This window comes from Chionomys nivalis, chromosome 3 (genome assembly GCF_950005125.1).
Source record: "Chionomys nivalis chromosome 3, mChiNiv1.1, whole genome shotgun sequence".
In the NCBI taxonomy this organism is placed as follows: domain Eukaryota; kingdom Metazoa; phylum Chordata; class Mammalia; order Rodentia; family Cricetidae; genus Chionomys; species Chionomys nivalis.
Genome location: NC_080088.1, coordinates 46,950,696 through 46,956,733, shown reverse-complemented (window position 1 = coordinate 46,956,733; position 6,038 = coordinate 46,950,696). Strand labels below are relative to the sequence as shown.

The following is a 6,038-nucleotide window of genomic DNA, read 5'->3' as shown; positions in this document are numbered from 1 at the left end:
TGAGGCGCTAAGCCACAATGGATCATATATGTAGGGGATGGAAATCTGAGAACTTCAAGAGCCGTTTTCTTCCTGGATCCCACCATCGCTGATGGGATTGGTACTTCTAAAGTATCTTTGAAAAGCTGGGGCTGGAGAAATAGCTAAGTGGCTAAGAGCACTGTCTGCTCTTTCAGCGGTTTCAGGTTCAATTCCCAGCGCCCACATGGTAACTTACAACTGTCTGTAACACCAAGTCCAGGAGATCCAAGGCCTTCTTCTGGCCTCCACAGACACCAGACATGTATGTGGTATATGGATGTCCATGAAGGCAAAACACCCAAACATATAAAAAACAAATTAAATTAAAAACTTAAATAAAGCGACAATTCCCCTACTCGGGGCTCTAGGGAAAGGTGGTTTGCACAATAGTAGAAGACTGGGTGTTGCCGATCCCTTCCTTTGGGGATTAGGAGTTCTGCTCCCAGGGTGGTCCGCAGGTGATTCTGGCCTCATTGCGCCACAGAAAGACAGCAAGAAGACAGGAGCTCACATCATCACTGAACAGGGGGAGACATGGATCTTGGAGGCTGTTCTCCAAGACTGATGAACATTAAAAGAGAAGAGGGAAGTGTCCACCTATGGGGGGTGCTGCCGGCGGGAGTGTCAAAGAGGGATCTCAGAGCCTTTTCGATGTCTTATTAAAAAGATTTCATCCACTTGATCCACTTAGCCACAGGGGATATGCCCAACAATCTAGGCATGTAGAGGAAGGCAGATGTGTCAGATAAATCAGTGCAGAAAATGACTTCTCCTTTAAGTAGCAAACACAGGAGGAAAGACTAGTAGAAAACGTGGAATCTTTCTTTCTCTCCCGCCTCCTGATTCAATTAAAATCATGTGCTGAACATAAACTTTTTTTTTTTTTTAACTGATGAGAACAAAAAACAACAGAAAGCAAAATCGTGGCCTATAAAATTTAAGTGACTTTTTCTGTCACCGTGGCTGAGTCCCAAAGCCACCTTTCTGCTCAGGGACAGCACCTCTGTCTTCCCTAGCAGACCCACTCCAAGGGCCGCCTCCTCTCCACCTTGGACCGTGACTTTGACAAATGGCTTAACTCCTGAAGTATGAGACATAACGAAGTCTTACAGAGTCTGCTTCATCCTCAGGGAAGGATTCTTACTTGGTGTCGCCAACTTAACTCAGCATTGAACTTGTGGAAAAGAGTTGTTGTTGTTGTTTTTGTTTTTGTTTTTTTTTAATGTGGACCCGAGGAACCAGCAGGATCAGATCACCTGAAAATTCGAGTCATTCTTGCCTAGCACAGACTTACTGAATCAGAAATTGGAACCTAACCATCTGGGTTGTAACAATTTGTCCTAAGAAGTTCTGCTACAACGGGTTTGAAAACTGTTGTGGATGTTTTCTGTCCAACCATCACAGAGGTAACGAACTAACTCTGCGATACCACTCCCCAACCCCCTTCCCTAGGATGACGAATGGAGGTCAAGCCAAGGACCTGGCAAACCCTTCCCAGCCAACCCAGAGAGTCTGGGAAGGTTGCCTTATAGCTTTGCCTTGATGAGGTCTCTTATCGTTTCCCTAATTGTCCCGCCCCCACTTTTTGGAGGGGGAGGGCGCCCCGCTTTTATTAATTGTGATTTTTGTTTTTACTTATTTATCTGGCAGGGTTTTCTTTTCTTTTTTTTTTTTTCAGAATGAAAAAGACATTGAGAGGTGGGTGATAGAAAAAGGCTGGGGGAGGATAGACTGGTGGCTATAGGGTTGTGCTGACCAGAGGAAGGGTCCGAGGTGAAGCTAAGCAGAGTAGAAGGCGCACCGCGAGTGGGGGAAAGCATTTTCGGTGTGGGTAAGGGAACGAAGTTGGAAGGACCGAGTAAGTCTAAGGCGGAGCAAAGAAAGTAGGCGTTAAGGGGGAAATTCTCGTAGAGTTTAGGGGGACTGTGTGTGCATGTGTGTGTGTGTGTGTGTGTTTTCCCCCAGTTTCCTTTCCAAGACTTTTTCTTTGCTCCCTTTCGCTCCTCCCCCTCCTCCCCGCCTCCTCGGCTCCCCTCCCCTCCCCGAGCAGTAATGGGAGGCTCCTAGGCAGGAGAAGCAAAAGAAGGAATTGTTTGCAAGTTCAGTCATCCAAAAAAGCGTCTTCCATATGGAGGGATTGGGTGCGCTGTGCGCGGCGTCTCCTGCCTTGTCCTCCAGCTGCCGCTGCTGCCACCACGGCTCCCGCTTCCTGCAGTGGGGACCCTGAGCTGGGTTTCGCTGGTGTCAGCTCCGGCCGCGCTCACACACTCTCGCACCTCGTACTCGCCGCGGCCACACAAGCCTTTCCTTCTCGGCGTGCAACTTCTGGGTCCCGGGCTCCTTTGTTGCTCCAGCTGCCGCTACTCTCCCGTGGTGTGTGTCCCCGTGTGTCACCGCTCTGTGCGAGTGTGTCGGTGCTGCGCGGGGCCGTGTGGCCCTCTCCGCGCCGCCACGCGGGACCCGGAGCCCCGGCCTTCTCTTCCCAGGCTCCGGCTGCTGGAGAGGTGAGTCGTGTCACTGAAGTTTGTTTTCTTTTCATAAAAAGTTGTGTTTATTTGTTGGTTTGGGGATTGGAGGCGTGTGGGAGGCGGCCGCCCGCCCCGTGATGCGGTCGACTCTTGCGAGCGCTGCTGCCCGGCGCGGGCTCCGAGCGCTGGGCTGCGGCTCCCACTGGGACTCCGGGTCGGGACTCCTAGTGTTTGACTGGGATTCGGGCTTGGGCTCAGTTGAGGCCCCGGGTGTTCAGCTGGGACTCAGATGGGGTTTGAATCCCTGGGCTGTGGCTCGAGCACTGAGCTGGGGCTCGGACTGGGACTCAGAGCGCTGAGCTGGGCTCGGGTTTAAGCTTCGATTGCTGACCTGGGCTCCGACTGGGGCTCCTAGCGCTCAACTGGCTCCAGCTAGTGTCAGGGCCTGACGCTGCACGAAGTTCCCGGGGCCGCCGCTGCTCGTGCTCCGCTGCCCGGCTCAGGGCCGCCGCGCCTCGCTCTCTAGCCCGGTCTGGGTGATTTTGGTCCCGCGGTTTCCGGAAGCAGCTCCGGTGGTAGGAGGGCGCGGACATCTTCCCAAACTTACCCCGAAGGCTGACACTGTGCCCCGGCTGCCCAGCCAGGCGATGGGAACAAGTCTACACCCAACACCCATTTGCCTCTTTGGGAGGAAAGTTACCACCAGCGTTTTGAAAGGAAAAACTATTTCTAAATAAGGGACCAAAGAAGACCAAAAGCTAAACTGCCCCCAAAGAATCCCCTTGACTGGACGGTGGGTCGGGGATACTGAATTGGTATCTAGAGGTGTTTGTGGGGCTGAAGGATCAGCAAGAGGTGTGTGTGTGTGTGTGTGTGTGTGTAGTATTCCACTGGGATTGTGTTCTGGAGATTTTGTTTCTGGCTTTGGAAGGGCCTGTCGGTTGGTTTTCTAGGTGGAAAAGAGATGGGGAGGGGGTGCGGGGGAGGCAGGCAGACCTGAGGCGGAGGGAACTAAGGGAACATTGGAGGTGATTTTGCTGACATATGGAGATGACCCAGGCCCAATCTCTTGAAACAAGTGTTGTGCTCCTCTCGAGATGTGGCAGCTATGTCTAAGAATATGCAAACCACGTAGCAGCGATCCCAAACAGGCACTTTCTGGGTGTGGTGAGGTGTTCTGGGTTCCCTAGTCCTTCCCTGCAAGTTTTTTGAACTGTAGTTACCTCTTACTGGATTAAGTGACACGAATATTCTGTTTCAGGCCGGTCTTGCCAGCACGTTTGTCACCTAGCTTTTTGTTGTACAGATTTTTGTAAGCATGGACCTTTAATGAATGTAGCTTTAAGAATTCTTGAATATGTAAGCACTTTTGAGCTATTCTACCACTGGGTGCTAATTCTAAGCAAGCAGCCCAGAGCTGCGGTGACTTGCTTTTTCTCTTTCTTTCTTTCTTTCTTTCTTTCTTTCTTTCTTTCTTTCTTTCTTTCTTTTTTTATAGCTTTGGTTTGGCAAATAGTATCTCCATTTTCTCAAGAATAGTGTGGAAAACGTTTAAAAGATCCTGTTGAACCAATGTGAGGGGCTCAGATGCCCTTCCATCTGGATGGCCTGATTCTTGAGCTTTTAAAGTGGCTCGGGGCAAGAGGTTGGCCATTTTGAGGTGTGTAACAGGTTTCCCAGGAGCACTCTGAGGTCTTATAATTGGCCCTTTTTAATGGTCTCATAATTGAGACCCAGGAGGTTCCCATGGTGATCTTGAAGCACTCTCGGGTCAGCGGGACAGAGTTTGAGGTGGAAACAGCAGTAGAGTTATGATTTCCCGGCTCGATGAGTTTTTGGAGCAAGTTTCTGCAAAGAGAAAAAAATAAAAGAAGTTATAGCTCTCTCGCTGTGCCTCGTGGCTGATGCTGCCAGCCCGTGTGGAGAATTAGGATTTGTCCCTTCAGGAACTGGTTAGAGGCTGCCTATACCTATGAAATCCAAGGACTGAGACATCAGACACTGCCCTTTGACCCATTTTTATGATATCTCAGAGGTACAGCGCTGCAAGTGACTTTCACTGGGGGGGGAAGTGGATGTTAGCAGAGTCCAGGATGGGCAAGTTCTTTGACCACATCTGGGGAGGAAGAGTCTAGGTGGATACCTTGAGAGGAACCTGCTTAGCTGCTAGCTGGTTGGCCAATTCAAGATAAAGGGTATAATTTATGTCCCTTTCCATCCTCCAAATGGGTCCAGAGATTTTACTGTCTTTGAAGTGTTTTTCAGTGGCCTGAGATCCCTGCTCTCTTCAGAGGCCTCTCAGTGGTTTCCATGGCCTGATGTGAATAGGAGATTATTCATGAAGTAATTCTGTTGACTTCCTCATGGGCTCCTGGGGTTTAAGAAGAGGGCAAGAAGTGAGCCCAAGGATCATAGTATTCCAAGGGCTCTGGGGGATCTGGGTTCAAATTTCAGCAGTCACTGATATGCTTAATGACTTAGAGTTTTGTCGGTGTCTTTCCAACAACAGCTGAAGACCCGACTGCACTAGGTAATTACTGCCTACGATTTTCTGGTCTCTGAATAAGAAAGAGTTGACCAGGCTTCAAAAGATGTCATTATACGTTGGGAGTTTGCTTTCATTCCTCCATACTCCATGCTCCCTTGTTTTTTGGGGAAAAGAATGGAAATGGGAGAGAGAGAAAGGAAGGAGATATGCTTCCATTTTGAAAACTACATGTCGTTTAGCATAAGTAATTTCTTGTCACTTCTACATTCACCAAATATTGATGGTGCATCAGACACCAAGTTGGGAGCTTCCTTCTCCCAGGAGAGTCAGTTTTCTTCGTCAAAGAGCAGCTCCCCTCAGTTTTTGCTGATTATATAAACATCTACTACTACTTGCAAAAATGTTTTGATAACTACCCGTCGTCCCATCCAATGGCCATCTTCTCACTTTTCCTTTGCACATATGTGCTTCCCGCGACTGTGAAGAAAGTGTAGACAGTTGTCGTCAGACATCTCTGGAGTGTCTTTACAGCGTGACCAAAGACTCACAGAGAGCACATATATATCACCACATTGCTGTTCATGGAATAAATTGATTATTGAATAAATGTTGAGGGAATCAATCAAATCCTAACTGTGCTCTCCTGTAACGTGTCTAGAACTGGTAAGCTGGACTCAAGTATTTGGAGTAGGCGAGCTGGTAGAACATGTTTGGTTTGCATCTAGAAATCCATGCTTACAGCAGCTTTCCTAGGGAGGAATTTTGCCTTTGGGTCCTTCAGGATTGGTGTGAGTGAGGAGGTAGGATTCGGTTTGGGGGCGGGGGGCTATAGGATGTCTCAGGTGGTAATGTGTTTCACGCACCAGCCCTGAAACTCCAGGCACACTGCCCTCGGTCCCTGCATCCGTCAGCTTTGCCTCCTTCTTCACTCTCGCCCTGTCCTCCTTGCTCTTTCTTTGGTTGTGCTGCCGTCCCTTCTTCATTCCCACTGCCACCATGCTTGACAATCCCCACTGCCCACCTGTCACCACCTCACCATTACCCATCGTGTATTCTCTCTC

At 49.4% G+C, this 6,038-nt stretch overlaps 1 protein-coding gene across 5 annotated transcripts in view; it reads left to right on the top strand.

Annotated features, from left to right (window-relative positions):
- Positions 1–2,087: 2,087 nt before the first annotated feature.
- The window catches only part of Boc (BOC cell adhesion associated, oncogene regulated), a 78,428-nt gene continuing 74,477 nt past the window's right edge, over positions 2,088–6,038 (top strand). For all 5 annotated transcript variants that reach the window (XM_057765257.1, XM_057765260.1, XM_057765258.1 and 2 more), the window contains exon 1: positions 2,088–2,525. The gene's annotated coding sequence lies outside the window, so the exon portion shown is untranslated. The remainder of the gene's footprint in view (positions 2,526–6,038) is intronic.